This window comes from Bubalus kerabau, chromosome 10 (genome assembly GCF_029407905.1).
Source record: "Bubalus kerabau isolate K-KA32 ecotype Philippines breed swamp buffalo chromosome 10, PCC_UOA_SB_1v2, whole genome shotgun sequence".
NCBI classification, from domain to species: domain Eukaryota; kingdom Metazoa; phylum Chordata; class Mammalia; order Artiodactyla; family Bovidae; genus Bubalus; species Bubalus kerabau.
In genome coordinates this window covers 98361834-98379312 of record NC_073633.1, presented here as the reverse complement: position 1 = coordinate 98379312, position 17479 = coordinate 98361834, and the positions used below count along the sequence as shown (strand labels likewise).

The 17479-nt window shown below is 42.1% G+C and overlaps 1 long non-coding RNA gene across 2 annotated transcripts in view; it reads right to left on the bottom strand.

Moving 5' to 3' along the window:
- The window catches only part of LOC129621889 (uncharacterized), a 253520-nt gene that overhangs the window by 223123 nt on the left and 12918 nt on the right, over positions 1-17479 (bottom strand). Inside the window, exons 2-4 of one of the 2 annotated variants that reach the window (XR_008699801.1) lie at positions 8130-8200; positions 5904-6114; positions 5632-5787 (exon numbers count right to left, since the gene is read on the bottom strand). This is a non-coding gene — a long non-coding RNA (uncharacterized LOC129621889). Of the gene's footprint in view, positions 1-5631; positions 5788-5903; positions 6232-8129; positions 8201-17479 lie in introns of those variants that run through there. The other variant, XR_008699800.1, reaches the window with a different exon arrangement.

The following is a 17479-nucleotide window of genomic DNA, read 5'->3' as shown; positions in this document are numbered from 1 at the left end:
TTCTCATCCCCTGGGTAGTACTGTCCCTTCATAGCACAGGCAGTTTCCATTGACCTTAACAGACCAAATCCAGGGTCTACAAATTTCAAGATAATACACAAAACTCTGAGTTTAAACTTGGTTCCAGCTTTCAAACTATGCCTAAGGATTTGGAATGTAACACATTGTGCTCCTTTTGAACAGCCTGTTCCTTCAATGGGTTTCTGATATAACATGATGGAGGTTTCTATACTCGGATTGGGCATCACTGGATTTTATAGTCCCTACAAGTTTTACACTGTGAAATTTTGAATCTAGTATCAGTGTGTCTTAGAGTCTCCTCTAATTAAGGCTAAACCTAGCCACAACTATGCCAGGACTCTCTGGTGTATACCTAATGAGAAAAACTTTTGTTAGTACTGACCCATCACTTAAAGCTCTTTCTCCTATAAATTTATGAGACACATTAGGCTAGTCTCACCTGAAAGCAAATTTCTTGAGCATGGCTGCCAATATCACAGACATACATACAAATCAGAAAAGATTGGGCATGTTATTAATAACAGGATAATTAATATTAAAAATATAGAAGAACAAAAGAGGACAAGGATTAGGTGAATATATAGTGACAGCAGAAAAAGAAAGAACAAGTGACCAGAGATGCCAGCACTGTGAAAATGAGTATCAGAAGTGGGAAATATAAAACTTTACATCATCATAACTCATGACATCTACACTGTTATAGTAGTGCTTGGAGACTTAACTGAAATCAGCCAGATGCAGCATATATTTGGGACCAGTACTAAAATACCTCATTTTCCTTCTCACATTTCTCATTTCTCCAAAATAATTATACAAACTATATTGCAAAGCCCAGAAGGGAAATTCAACTGTTATGAAGAAAACATGGAAAACCTTACACAAGAAAAATATGTTTAAATGTCTTTTTCCTCTTCTTTCCCTAGTTTCTCATCTGTTTTAATTAAAACCCTCCATTTAGGGGACAAGTGATTTCATATCCTAAGAAACACAAACAAAGTTTACCCTTTTCACAATGTTTTCTAGTCTTTCATTGAATTATTTCATGCAGGTCAAAAAAAAAAGTATTTTAGAAAATCAATCAAACAAAAATGAAATAAACTGAATGATTTTAAATGTACGTTTTTACTCAAAGTTGTTTCCCCATTGTAGAACACTGTATTGACATATGTTCCTTCACTTTCATTTACACACACCCACAAACACAGGCACACATACAACTGTTGGTACCAATATCTTCCTGAGCAGCAGCAAGTCAAAAAGACATCTTTCATATCTTGTCAGTTAGTATTCTTTCAATAGAACCACCTGTATGGAGGCCTTTGTCTTTCTTTAATCCAACTCTCAACCCATTATTTTATATATATCTTTCCATGCATGAGATGCATGCAGTATATTTCATCTCCTTTGGCCATCTCTGTGTTTGGAATAAATTAGAGAAAACAATATTCTAAATGAAGCAGCAGTTTGTAGCATGATTGTAAAAATACATACATATGGCAAGATTTCTATTACGGCTAAAAGATAAAATATTCAAGATATATCATTTTTCTCTGCAAATCACCCCCACATGAATATAAAAATATCTACCTATATTTATCCATTTGTATAGCAGTACTTTCCCACACAGTTGTTAAGAGAAATTATACCAGCCCAAGAACTTCTGGGATACTCCTGGAAAATTACACACAGGTAGCACTTGATCTTTTCCAGAAATTTTCAGGAGTATAGTCTCATTTGGTTTTTATCACAGTCCTATAAGGATGGGAGAGTCAGAATTATTCCCATCTTAGAGATAAGAAAATCTAATGTATTAAGTCCTTGCTTAGCATCAGAGTTGAGCAGAAAATCCTGAATTCTCACACTCGCTGGATCATGGAAAAAAGCAAGAGAGTTCCAGAAAAACATCTATTTCTGCTTTATTGACTATGCCAAAGCCTTTGACTGTGTGGATCACAATAAACTGTGGGAAATTCTGAAAGAGATGGGAATACCAGACCACCTGACCTGCCTCTTGAGAAATCTGTATGCAGGTCAGGAAGCAACAGTTAGAACTGGACATGGAACAACAGACTGGTTCCAAATAGGAAAAGGAGTATGTCAAGGCTGTATATTGTCACCCTGCTTATTTAACTTCTATGCAGAGTACATCATGAGAAACGCTGGGCTGGAAGAAGCACAAACTGGAGTCAAGATTACCGGGAGAAATATCAATAACCTCAGATATGCAGATGACACCACCCTTATGGCAGAAAGTGAAGAGGAACTAAAAAGCCTCTTGATGAAAGTGAAAGTGGAGAGTGAAAAAGTTGGCTTAAAACTCAACATTCAGAAAACGAAGATCATGGCATCCGGTCCCATCACTTCATGGGAAATAGATGGGGAAACAGTGGAAAGAGTGTCAGACTTTATTTTTTGGGGCTCCAAAATCACTGCAGATGGTGACTGCAGCCATGAAATTAAAAGACGCTTACTCCTTGGAAGGAAAGTTATGACCAATCTAGATAGCACATTCAAAAGCAGAGACATTACTTTGCCAACAAAGGTCCGTCTAGTCAAGGCTATGGTTTTTCCTGTGGTCATGTATGGATGTGAGAGTTGGACTGTGAAGAAGGCTGAGTGCCGAAGAGTTGATGCTTTTGAACTGTGGTGTTTGAGGACTCTTGAGAGTCCCTTGGACTGCAAGGAGATCCAACCAGTCCATTCTGAAGGAGATCAGCCCTGTGATTTCTTTGGAGGGAACGATGCTGAAGCTGAAACTCCAGTACTTTGGCCACCTCATGCGAAGAGTTGACTCCTTGGAAAAGACTCTGATGCTGGGAGGGATTGGGGGCAGGAGGAGAAGAGGATGACAGAGGATGAGATGGCTGGATGGCATCACTGACTTGATGGACGTGAGTCTGAGTGAACTCCAGGAGTTGGTGATGGACAGGGAGGCCTGGTGTGCTGGGATTCATGGGGTCGCAAAGAATCGGACACAACTGAGCAACTGAACTGAACTGAACTGAACTGAACTAATTAGTTATCTATGTACTATAGCAATATGCTTTTTGTTTCATTATTTAAATTATCCACTTACAAAGATGCTCACTGTAAATAAACTGCAGTTTTAAATTCTATATATAAGGATAGAAACATAAATCCTTTCATAACTCTAGAATGCTAGAATCTGGTAATATCTACAACAAAACAACATTTATGAAATGTTTTCACTTTAGTTATATACGTCTATATCTTAAAGAGTAAAAGTTAGCAAACTACAGCCTATAGGTCAAGTGTGGTCTGCCACCTGTGCTTTGCTGCTGTTGTTTTTAGCAGCCTGCAAATTAAGAATGACTCTTTCATTTTTAAATATTTGAAAAACATCAAAAAAAAAGAACATTAATCACAAATGTGTATTATATGAAATTCAAATTTCAGGGCCCACAAACAAAGCCCACTGGAACACAGACTCACTCATTCATCAACACATTATTTTTGCCTTTGTTATCAACTGAGTAGTTACAACAAAGATCAAATGGCTCAAAAGCCAAAAATAAGTATCATCTGACCATTACAGAAAATGATGCTTATTATAGATTAAATGCTTTTTTATTTCTAACAACTTTATCTTTTTTTGACCACGGAACAAGAGAATACCCAAAACTAGAACACCCTCCATGCAACAGTCACAGTATTTCCATCTTTAGAAAGGGAGGTGAAAATTGAGAGATTTTTCTGGACATATGATTATCTTACTAGAAATCATAGAGAATTTTATATGACACAGGAATCACATTTTGGGTAATTCAGAAGGCTCCAGAACCATTATGTAGAGAGGGAACTACAAGATGGCGGCACAGTCATTCCTCAGTACACACAAGGGATTGGTTCCAGGACTTAAGTCTGCAAATGCTCAAGTCTCTTATACAAAATGGCATAGTGTTGGCATATAACCTTCGCACATCTTCCCATATGCTTTAAATCATCTCTATATTACATATAACATCCAATACAATGTAAAAACTATGTAAATATTTGCCATCTCAGGGCAAATTTAAATCTTGCTTTTTGGAATTTTCTGGAACCTTATTTTCAAATATGGTTTCAAATATTTTCAAAAATCCTCATCTGAATATGTGAATGCAGAAGGGTAAGTGTATAGCACATTGTAACAGGCTGTACCTGGGAGCGCCTACCCAGCTCTTCGGAATAGCAGAATTGAAACACCTTCCAAAATAGAGTGAGAAGTTCCCCTGATCCTTAACGTCTAAGAGAGGATGTTTTGAGGGAGACACACTGCCACGTCTCTCTCCCCAAACCTATTAAAACGACAAAACATCCACAAGCCAATGGACCCAATTACTTTTGGACATGGGCCCACCACAAGTCACAGCATATAACAAATTAAAATTTCAGGCCATTGTCTCAAACTTCTGGCTCAGTCTGTTCAAGGGGCCAACACACCTGTTAAAGATACAATGGCAAGCTGCCATGTTTTGCAGCAGTCAGAAGTTCAGTGTCATGTAAAAGACTTTTGTCCCTAGTGCTGAGATAATGAGCTTGTTCCTTCTTGATGATTTATGGGATGCAGATGAGAAACTGGCTGATTGAGGCTTTGGAAGATGAAAGCTTTCTGCTCTTGGCAGTAGTACCGGTACTCCGGAGAATGTGGTTTAACTGCTGCTGTTCCATTACTGCCATTTGAAAAAGTCCAATAACAAATTATGCCAGGTAAATATAAATAATACTTATTTCACTCAATTTGTTGGTTGGAAATCACTCTAAACTTCTTTGTAACACCAAACTATAGAACTCCAATAGTTACTGAAAGCTCCAGGGTCTTTTCTGTCCAGCAGAACCAGCTGATCCCTAAATTACTACCCTCTTTCAGTCTTAAACTCTTATAGTACACTTATATTTAGGTTTCTATATTTGCTTCCTGTTAGCCAATGGCAACCCACTCCAGTACTCTTGCCTGGAAAATCCCATGGGCGGAGGAGCCTGGTAGGCTGCAGTCCATGGGGTCGCCAAGAGTCGGACACGACTGAACGACTTCCCTTTCACTTTTCACTTTCATGCATTGGAGAAGGAAATGGCAACCCACTCCAGTGTTCCTGCCAGGAGAGTCCCAGGGACGGGAGAGCCTGGTGGGCTGCCGTCTATGGGGTCGCACAGAGGCGAACACGACTGAAGCGACTTAGCAGCAGCAGCAGCAGCAGCCATAAGCCTAACTTTTTCTCCTACCTCCTTAATTAATTCAATAAACTATTTAACTGTGCTAGAGTCTGAAAGAATTTCAAGGTACCCGTGTTACACACTTGAGGTTAATGAGTACCATCTTATAGACGTTTTCTTTCAAATCAGTATTAAGTAAATCCTCTTATACAATAACATAACCAGCGGCCCCAAGAGGCTATTTAAACTTAAATGTGAATTGAGTAAAAGAAAAAGAAATTTTAAAAAGAAAAATTTAAATTTACTGCTTCAGTCACACCAGCAGATTTCAAGGGCTCAAAGGCTCCATGTGGTCAGAGGCGAGTATATTGAACAGTGCAGATATATCACCAGCAAAGCCCATTAACAATACCCTGAAAATAAAAATAGAATCTGGGTAATAAAATAAAGTCTAACCTTTAGTTTTCCTTGGAGCTCATTCTAGTTTCACCTGCTCGTAGGGTGCAGCAGGCAGAGGCCTTGAACTCGGTGTTTCAGACCAGGGTTCTCAGTGCCAAACAGCTAGGCTTGTTGCTTCAGCTCCGGACCGAGGTGGAAACTCTGGACCCAGGGCTGCAATTCAAGATGGCGGCAGAGAGCAGGCCCTGAGAGCTGGACCCTGAACCTCGCGAGAACTCCACCCTCCACGCGCCCCTCCCTGCTGCTGAATTCCCCGCAAAGCAGCCTACCCGCGGCTTCTCAGGGACTGCCTGTGCTCCAGAGCTGAAGCTCACATCTTTCCATTCTTTGACCAAAGAACAGAACTTGCCTGGGACTTTCTTGGTGATCCAGTGGCTAAGACTCCACGCTCCCTAAGGCAGGGGGCCTCGATTCATCCCTGGTTAGGGAACTGGATTCCATCTGCCACAGTGAAGAGTTCATAAGCAGCAACTAAGGATCCTGCATTGCCACAACAAAGAAGATCCCACGTGTTGCAATTAAGACCCGGCACAGCCAATAAATAAATAAAAATAATAAATGAATATTTAAAAAAGCTTTCCTTTTCTTCTGAACCAAAGTCCATCTCAGTCTATTGGCTCAAATAACATCACACAGGAGAACCTTTCTTGGGGCCAGACGCCTAACAGTCAGTAACAGGTGAAGAATATTTCCATCATTTCAGAAAGCTCTACTGGTTAACTCAGCTCTCTATTTTAACTCATAAAGGTAAAACTATCCTTTAGTTCTACTTTTATTCCCCACTTACTCTTACAGTCTAAAGAAGTAAAAAGTAAAAAATAGAATGCAACTAATATTTTTTGAGTATCTGCCGTATACTAAGTGTGGTTTCTTGGTCACCCAAATAATTCCATTTAATTCTCCTCAAATAATGTAAAAGTTCCTTTATTTCCAGGTCTACTTTCTAAGATGCCTGATCTAGATACCATCTCCACAGCCAACTCATCACGATTTTTTTTTTTTTTTTTTGTCATTAAACACTTAACTGAGCACCTACAATGTGCCTAGAACAATTTTAGAAGTAGTTATTTCCCTGGGGCTGCCTCTAGGAATCTTACTGTCTCCACTCTTGATCTCTTTGCTTTTCTTGGGAATTGTTCAACAGCACCTTCTGTTGGAATGAATGTAATCCACTTTCTCTCCAAGTATCTTTCCACAGCTTTTCCTGAGCAGCCTAGAGTTTCCTTCCCAAACCTGCCTCCTCCCCATCGCACGTTTACTCCCTCTGCCAAAAATGCAAGGATGATCTAAATATCCCCATTCTTTTGAACAATGACATTTGGAAGTTATCAATTTGCCTGTGTTTATTAAAAGATGGGGCTTCCCAGGTGGCTCACTGCTAAAAACTCCACCTGCCAATGCAAGAGATGCAGGTTCCATCCCTGGGTCAGGAAGAGCCCCTGGAATAGGAAATGGCAACCCACTCCAGTATTCTTGCCTGGAACATTCCACAGAGACAGGAGCCTGTGGGCTACAGTCCATGAGGTTGCTGAAGAATCGAACATGACTGAGCAAATGAGCAGGCATGTATGCAGTAAAAGGCAATCACTCTACATTCATTGCTCTGAGAAAGTCAAGTTATTTTATTTGAACACTAAATATATATTAAAGGTTGTAGCAACTCAGCTTCAACCAGTCTTCAGAGACAATATTTTATTAGAAATACATTACTCCTTCATACAAATTCAATGCCAAGTGAACCAGAAACTGTAGTAAATGAAAGATGGCCACAAATTCTTTGACATTCCTCACAACCAAAGGTGGAGTGTACTCTTCTCCTTGGACATGGGCTAGCGTGCTCCTGATTTAATCAACAGAGAAGAGTGTTAAGTCATGCTCAGCTGGTTCTCAGCCTTTAAGAGAGCAGGCAGCCTCAACCATGGTCTCCCTCAGTAGCTGGATCAACATGCTAAGAATTCTGACAACTTGCTAGAACACCTCATGGGGAAGTCCTGCAATGAAACTACAGATAGGGAGTTCAGCCTTCCATGTGCCCCTGCAAGATGCCAGGCACATAGGTGATACCATCGTGGACCCAAGTCACTGCCAGGTGGAGCAGCACAGCCCAGCAAAGTCCAGCTAAACTCCTGTCCCAGAAAATCATGACATAATAAAAAGGCTGTTGTGTAAGCCATCACATTTTGGAGTACTTTGTTATCAGTGACAGATAATTTAGAGCTTAAGGTAATAGATTAGCTGTTAAAACTGGCTGCCTCATTTGAACACGTTTCAAGATGGTCCCCAAAAAGAATCATGAGGAGCTGGGAAACAGCCAGACATATTTTATGGAGAGAGTGAGTCAAATAAAGCATAGGATGCTACTGGAGAGAAAAATGTTGTGAGTGAGGAAAGAGAAGGAAAGTCCCACTCATTCCCCTGGATGCTCTGACCCAGTCATCTACCTGTACTTCATCCAACTTCTAAGAAATAACCCCTCACTGGTATGTTTGTTTTACCTGATTGTCTCCCTTCTAGGCTGTAAGTTTCCTGAAGTCAGGGATCTCTTGTCTGGATGTGTCCCCAGCATCTAGAGAAAATATTATCCAGGTGTTATGACAGCACTCCATTCCTAATCCAGCCCTGCTTCTCGTAATTTAGCCTTAGACGACTTAACCTCCCATGTACCTCAGTTTGGCCATTTATAAGATGAAGCTAAGAGTATTGTATCTACCTCATAGGAATATGGTGCCTACTAAGCTTATGACAAAATATTATGCTTCAAGGGTAAATTAAAATTCCTGATAATCTTGCCCTAGGCTATCCCCTGTGGACTTAGAAAACCCAACAAAGGACCCATGTGTACACCAAAGATCACTAGAAGGGACCTCAAGATCAGACTAGGCAGGTTCCTCAAAGACCAGGCTTTCCAGAAAAGCACCCTGTGATGCTATTTGGAGATCACCAATCCAGTTCTTTTCCAACTATAGCCATCTCATACTAGGAGCTGACTCAGAGTGGCTCCAAACTGTTATTGGACTTGGAGCCTTTGTGAAGAAGGGGACAGGAATGGCTTTTTAATCCTCAGGCTGGAGAGTACTAGCCCAGCTTCAAAAACTGGTCCCTGAAATGGCCTCTGCTGGCCCAAGACCCAGTTTCCACAGGGTGTAATAGGTGCAAATACGGTTCATTAACCAGAAGACCTGGCTCATGGTAGAGAAAGCAGGAGAAACAAATGTTGAACCCCTGAGGCTGCACACACATGGTTCTGTTGAGCTGGAGGTGGATTCTGGTGGGCAGATGGCGGGGACTGAAGCTGCTGAAGCTCTTATGACCTTTGCTTGGGACTCAGTAAGATGAGGCTGAGCTGGGCTCATAGAGAAACAGACTCAGCAAGTCACAGGAAAGGTCAAACAGGGCCCCGACAGCCATAACAGCTCATTCAGTTCCTAGATGAGGGGGGAGAAGAAAAGTTTTAAAAACCTACTGGGGAGTAAGAATAGCATAGGGTTTGGGAATACAGGTTCTGGAGTCCATATGCTCAAGTTGGTATCCCAGATCCATTACCTTCTTAAGCAATCTGGTTAGTTTCTCTAAGCCCTTTTTCTCCATTTGGAAAGGGGACACAGAAATAGTCCCTGACTCAGAAGTGTTGTGAGGATTCAAAGAGATAGTTCAGGACACGCTATTTCTTGAGGACTCCATTTAAAATACCCTCTTGCCTTCCTCCTCCTTTTTCCCATTGTGTTTAATATCCTCTAACATTTTTAAATGTGTGTATATATGAACATATGTGTGTGTGTGTATAAACTATATACAGCTTATTCTTTGTTTCTCTCTACTGCAGTGCAAGATTAAAGAAAACAAGTATATTTTTTTCATTTTTTGATGCATCCTTCATTCTTAGAAAGGTGCCCAATGCATAGTAGGTTCACAGTAAATATTTTTTGAATGAGTGACTGAACGGAGGTAAAACGCCTGACTCAGTAAACACTCAATAGCTACCACTATTATTTGCATTGCTGCTGCTGCTAAGTCACTTCAGTCGTGTTCGACTCTGCAACCCCATAGACGGCTCCCCCGTCCCTGGGATTCTCCAGGCAAGAACACTGGAGTGGGTTGCCATTTCCTTCTCCAATGCATGAAAGTGAAAAGTGAAAGTGAAGTCACTCAGTCATGTCCGACTCTTCTCGACCCCATGGACTGCAGCCTACCAGGCTCCTCTGTCCATGGGATTTTTCAGGCAAGAGTACTGGAGTGGGTTGCCATTGCCTTCTCTGAATATTTGCGTATTCCTGCCTAAATGGCATTCCCATAAGTTTCCTGTTCCCATAATGCTAAGTCCACTCCTTCCTTGCAGCATTTCTCCCATTTTGTTCATATTATAACTTCTGTAATTGTGTCTGCTACTAGGAGAAAAGTAGAGCAATTTAAGTACGAGGTTCAGTGGCTAAAGACCAGGCCAGTATGTGCATAAGTTAGGAGAACAGGCTTTTGAATCAGACATCAGTTTAAATACCCAGCTTTGCCTATTATACAGAGTGAAATAAGTCAGAAAGAAAAACACCAAGACAGTATATTAATGCATATATTGGAGAAGGCAATGGCAACCCACTCCAGTACTCTTGCCTGGAAAATCCCATGGATGGAGGAGCCTGGTGGGCTGTAGTCCATGGGGTTGCTAAGAGTCGGACAGGACTGAGCAACTTCACTTTCACTTTTCACTTTCATGCATTGGAGAGGGAAATGGCAACCCACTCCAGTGTTCTTGCCTGGAGAATCCCAAGGACGACGGAGCCTGGTGGGTTGCCATCTATGAGGTCGCATAGAGTCGGACATGACTGAGGCGACTTAGCAGCAGCAGCAACGTATATATATGGAATTTAGAAAGATGGTAACAATGACCCTATATGAGAGACAGCAAGAGAGACACAGATGTAAAGAGCAGACTTTTGGACTCTGTGGGAGAAGGTGAGGGTGGGGTGATTTAAGAGAATAGCATTGAAATATGTATATTACCATATGTGAAATAGATCACCAGTCCATGTTCAAGGCATGAGACAGGGTGCTCAGGGCTGGTGCAGTGGGATGACACTGAGGGATGGGATGGGGAGGGAGCGGGGAGGGGGGTTCAGGATGGGGGACATGTGTACATCCGTGGCTGATTCATGTCAATGTATGGCAAAAACCACTACAATATTGTAAAGTAACTAGCCTCCAATTAAAATAAATAAATTAATTAAAAAATAAATAAATAAATACCAGCTCTGCCATGTACTGGGTACGCATGGCATTTACTGTCATGAAACTGAAGTTTCCTCATCAGTTTGCTGAGTGTCATAGTTGCTCTGCACTCATGGACTTGTTCTGAGGAGTAAATGAGATACTACTTTAACACTGCTCAACACAGTGCCCACCACACACAATAAACAGGAAGGAAACATCAGCTATGATGACTCCCTGCCTCCTTAGTGGTCTTTTGCACAGTGCCTTTGTACAAAGCATTCAGAAGAGCAAACAATCTCTGAACAAATGCATCTCAGATTAACCTGAAACAAACAGGCCCTCACTCAGTTTAATGTTCTCTCACTCCACCCTGCCTCGCCCTCTGTTCCAGTCCTCTAAGCCAACCAAGTTCCAGTCTCCCCTGCAGACTGACCGCATCCCCCTCTTGATGCCCTGTTCCCATTCGTGAGCCAAAGTTGTCATTCCTACAGCAGTCTGGCAGGGCCACAGGCCACTACTCAAGCTGGTTCTCCTCTGGCTTGTCAGAGGTCAGGCCAAGCTACAAAGAAAGAGAATAGATGCCAAGGACTTACTGCATTTTAACGCTTGGTTCCAGGCCCATATTTATGCTGAGAGACAACAATTACAACAAGAACAACAATATGACCTTGCATAACAAATGGGTCTGTCAAACTAGGCCTTGCAAAATGGCTTGCATGAATTCAAGCTTAACTTGTGATCTTCCAACACACAGATGTGACACACACACCAGTCTACCATACACATTTGTCAAAATAGGAAAAAGAGGCATTCACTCATTCATTTATTCATTCATTTCTTTCTCTGTCCAGCAGTCATTTGCTAAGTACTAGGTTAATACTACTGAATAAAACATAGCTTGCCCTTTGAAGGAGCTTACAGAATAGGGGTAAAGGCTACAGAAAAGGTCCGTGTTCTACACAGAACAGACTGAACCCAAAGACTCCTAGTTCATTCTGGAAAGCTGAGCAAATGTCTTAGCACAAGTTGCTGTAACAAAATAGCATTACCTGGGTGACTTATGGGCTTCTCTGTTGCCTCAGACGGTAAGGAATCCACTTGCAATGCAGGAGACCCAGGTTCAATCCCTGGGGGCAGAAGATCCCTTGGAGAAGGGAAAGGCCACCCACTCCAGTGTTCTTGCCTAGAGAATTCAATGGACAGAGGAGCCTGACAGGCTATAGTCCATGGGGTCACAAAGAGTTGCACATGACTGAATGACTAACACACATATCTATGGGCTTTTCTGGTAGCGCAGATGATAAAAGATCTGCCTGCAGAGCAGGAGAAACAGGCTCCATCTCTGGGTGGGGAAGATCCCCTGAAGAAGGGAATGGCAACCCACTCCAGTACTCTTATGTGTTAGCCGCTTAGTCAGTCATGTCCGATTCTTTGCAACCCCATGGATTGTAGCCCACCAGGCTCTTCTCTCTACGGAATTTTCCAGGCAAGAACACTGGAGTGGGTAGCAATTCCCTCCTCCAGGATCTTCCGACCCAAGGATGGAACCCAGGTCTCCAGCATTGCAGGCAGATTCTTTACCATCTGAGATGCCAGGGAAGCCCAAAGATGTGAGAAATAAATTTCCATTGTCCAAAATTCTTATAAACAACAGAAACTTATTTCTCACAATTCTGGGAGGCTGGCAAGTCTAAGATCAAAGTGGCAGCAGATTTGGTGTCTGGTGAGAGCCTGCATCCTGGTTCCTAGAGAGCCAATTTGTCTGTCTGTCCTCACATGGCAGAAAGACAAGAAAGCGTTCCGGGATCTCTTTTATAAGGGCACTAATCCCATTCAAGTGAATTGTGCCATCAGGAGCTTATCAATTCCCAGGGCCCCATCTCCTCATATCATTACATTATGGGTTAAAATTTCAACATGTGAATTTGGGGGGTTCACAAACATTCAATCTATAGTAATTCATAACTCAAGCAAGGATTTGGAGAATTGGAAGAAATATGACATTTTATATGTTGCCCTCAAACATCAGGGTAATTGTCTCATTTTAGGCTCCCCCTGCCAAGTCAAATTTGAAGTCTACTCTATGTATGAGGACGAATGTTTTCTATCATCACTCACTCTACTTGATGGAAGACATCAGGTGGTCTTACCTACTTCAGTGTTGGGCAGTGTCTTGACTTTGCATTGCTGCTATAACAGATGGCCACAATCTTAGAATCTTATAACAACACAACACAAATTTAGAATCTTACATTTATAGTGGTCATAAGTCTGAAATAAGGTAAAACTAAGGTGTCAGTAGGGCTTTCTTTCCTTTCTGAAGCTTTGAGGAAACAATGATTTCTTGTCTTCCAGCTTCTAGCAGCCATCTGTGTTCCTTGGCTTGCTACTCCCTTCTAACTGAAAAGCAGATGAGGCTTTCTCCCATCACATCACTCTGGTTCTGACTTATCTGCCTCCCTCTTTCACTTTTAAAAAACCCTGTGATTACACTGGACCCACCTGATAATCCAGGAAAATCTTATTATGCTAAGATCAGCACATTAGCAACTTCAATTCTATCTGCAACCTTAATTCCCTTTTGCCACCCATCATAACACATTCACTCAATGGACATGAGTTTGAGCAAACTCTGGGAGACAGTAAAGAACAGGGTGTGCTGCAGTCCATGGGGACTCAGGGAGTCAGACGTGAGTAAGCAACTGAACACCAACATAACACATTCATAGGTTCTAGGAATCAGGGCGTGGACATCTTTGTAGGGGGACCGCTTACCTGCCTGTCACATCTCTGGGGGCTTTGCCATCCACTGTTATGATCACACTCTAAATATTCAGGATGAAGAAGTGGAATACTTCTTAGAGTCCCAAGCCATTGAAGGCAGAGAGTTGTTCATATGGGTGGGTTTGGATGTAGAACTGAGTTTCAGTACTCAACTTCAGCCAACACTTTGCTACCAGTCCATCCTAAAGGAAATCAACCCTGAATGTTCACTGGAAGGACTGATGCCGAAGCTGAAACTCCAATACTATGGCTGAATGATGTGAAGAACTGACTCCTTGGAAAAGACCTTGATGCTGGGAAAGATTGAGGGCAGGAGGAGAAGGGGGCGATAGAGGATGAGGTGGTTGGATGGCATTACTGACTCAATGGACGTGAGTCTGAGCAAGCTCTGAGAGACAGTAAAGGACAGGGAAGCCTGGCATCCTGCAGTCCACGGGGTCACAAAGAGTCGGACACGACTGAGTGACTGAGCCACAACAATCAAGTGACAGCTCTCATCAGAAAGTCACAAGGGCAAGTGTGACTCGGACTCCACACAGCTCCCTGGAAGTTCCAGATGCTGAACAATCATCAGTCTTAAGATCTTTCTATTTCAAATGGCCATTCCTCCCTGTCTCTCCATTTCTTCTCTGGTCTATCTTGTATTTGTCTCCAACTGGAAAAACTTCATGGAAATGAAAATGTGTTATTCTTTCTGACATTATCATCTTTTGAAATGGTTACTCAGACCCAAAAGTCTTGGAATCATTCTCGAGTCTTTTTTTTCTAGCACCCCCATATGAAATCCTCTGGTAATTCTTGTTAATTCTACTTTTTAAATGTATACAAAATCTAAGTTCTTATCATCACCTCCACCACACCCACTCCCCTGACAGCCACACCATCTTATGCTAGTTCTATTCTAACAGCCTCCTCCACTGGCTTTTCTGGGGAAGGGCTCAGAGTAAGCCACCCCCAAAATATGCCACTTTGACACAAGGAGTCATTTGAGCTGAAGATATTTAAGAAGAAGCAACCATAAGAAAACTCTCAGTCCACCCCCTCTCCACTAGAAAAGTCAGGATGAGTCTTAATCACTGGAGAAAACTCTATACTCTTATCAACCAAAGGCACAAAGATCTACATAAGGTTGATCTACATAACAAACCTCACTATAACAATATTTATCTTTTACCAGCTCTCCCCTTATATTTACCATCCCACAATCTGCCACCCCTAGAAGCTCAAAGTCCCTTTATCTTGTCACTTCTCAGCAAACTTATTATTCATTTGTTAAGATGCTATATATGCCCAAGTTTTGGCCACCCCTTTGAGTTACTCATCACTGAGTTCTCCCATGTATATGTGTGATGCATGCAATAAACTTCTATTTGTTTGTCTCTTACTAATCTTTCATCAGTTTAATTTACAGGGTCCCAGCTAATGAACCTAAGATGGCTAGAAGAAAGAAAAAAAAGAACTTTTTCCTCTCCTACATCTACTTTCTCTCTTTCCTCTTGGATGTTCTCAACCCTGAAGCCAAAGTGATATTTTAAAAGTAAAAATCAGATAATATCACTCTTCTGAAATGATTTCTTCAGTGCTTTTCTATCTTACTTAAAATCCACAATCTACACCATGGCTCACAAGGCTCCAAACAGTCTGGTCTGAATAACCTTCCTTCTTCATAAGTCGGGCTTCCCTGGTGGCTCAGACTAAAGAGTCTGCCTGCAGTGCAGGAGACCCGAGTTCGATCCCTGGGTTGGGAAGATCCCCTGGAGAAAGAAATGGCAACCCACGCTACTATTCTTGCCTGGAGAATCCCATGGATGGAGGAGACTGGTGGGCTACAGGATATGGGGTCTCAAAGAGTCGGACACGACTGAGAATAACAACACTCTTCCAAAGTTAGGGCATTTTCCACTTACTAATCTCCTTCCCAGGCAGCTCTTTCTGCAGGGCTTCCTAAAGCCAGTTTCTTCACATTATTCAAGGTGCAATTTGAAGGCAGGGTCACAAGATAAAGGGCTTCTCTGGAAGCTCACAGAGTAAAGAATCTGCCTGCAATGCAAAAGACATGGGTTTGATCCCTGGGTCAGGAAGATCCCCTGGAGAAGGGAATGGCAACCCACTCCAGTATTCTTGCCTGGAGAATGCCATGGACAGAGGACCCTGGTGGGCTATAGTCCATGGGATCACAAAGAATCGGACACGACTGAGCAACTTTCACTTACAAAATAAAAGAGAAACCACACAGTTACACTTTAATTCCAGTTAACCACAAATAATACACATATTGACCATCTTGTATTTTAATTTGCCAAATCTGGCAATACTATTTAAATGACATTTTAAATCATTAAGGTTAAAATATTTAAATACTCTCCCCTACTTTCTTTCCTGTCTTTTCAACATGGTTTCACGATTAGTATTATCATTATTGCTATAGCACTTTTATGGATTACTTATTAGTTTCGGTTTATCATCTGTTTATCTCTACCCAGGTAGGATGGAAGCTCCATGAGGTAGGTTGTTATTCAGTTGCTCAGTCATGTCGAACATTTTACAACCAGTGGACTGCAGCACACGGGGCTTCCCTGTCCTTCACCGACTCCCGGAGCTTACTCAAACTCATGTCCATGGAGTCAGTGATACCATCCAACCATCTCATCCTCTGTCGTCCCCTTCTCCTCCTGCCTTCAATCTTTCCCAGCATCAGGGAACATGATTTAATCACAGCGTATCTCTAGAATCAGAACTCCAAATATAATTGAGGATTTGTACAAATTATTTGCTAAAGAAATAAATGAATAGAGAGCTGTGTTTCTCTGACATTTGTGTTCTGACTATATGGTGACCTCCCTCGTCCCCTCACGTAGGGCACAGGTGTCGGGGCTGAGATACAGAAGACACCATAAATCTGACTATCAGGAAGGTAGTTTAAAAAAGAAAATGCCCCAAATGATGTTTCAAAATACGTTCCCATCACATGTGTGTAGGCAGCTTAGCACTGGCCAAACGGCACAGGCTCTCAGTCAATGTTAGACCCTCTGCCCCGGGATCACCAACACCGTGAGTGGCATTTGCTTTTCTGTCTGTGAGGGGTGGGGGGCAGCCAGCACAGGCCTCTGCAGATACCCATTTGCCTTTAATGGTCTGGGCACTTAGGAAGGGAGAGGCTCACTTCTCCACTGCTGCTTTGCCTGCTAATTTACACGCATAACTTTAAATCAGGTCCTTCTTCCCGCCTAGCTGATAATTACCATATTTGACAGTTGCTAGTCCTCAGCAATGCCTGAAACTTGTGAATAATTTAGGAAGGCTGGGTTATTCCCTAATCAAGGCAACCCAATAAAAGTGAGATCTGGACTGTCGCATCAGCAACTCCTTGCAGAAAATGACAGCATTAAAATAAAGGGGGTGAGAAGCACATTTAGAAGCAGAAGCATTACCCCACCACATTCTGCAATATGCTTAGTTTTGGATATACTGGCTTCCTGATACACATATCACAAGAGCTTCAAGTACCAGCTCGACACATGGATAATAAGAATAAGAAGGAAATGCACCAGTCCCATATCCTGGATTTTATGAAGTCTTTACTCCCAACAGGCTGGGTCCTTGTCCTCCAAATCTGTATACCATGCTGTTTGGTTTGGAAAATATGATCACTGCTCACCTGCTCAATTATCAAAATTGCATCACGTTCTCACTATTTGTTAAATACTATGCTAGTGCCATGTGTGTGCTCAGTTGTGTCTGACTCTTTGCGACCCCATGGACTGTAGCCCACCAGGCTCCTCTGTCCATGGAATTTTCCAGGCAAGAATACTGGAGTTGGTTGCCATTTCCTACTCCAGGAGATCTTCCTGACCCAGGG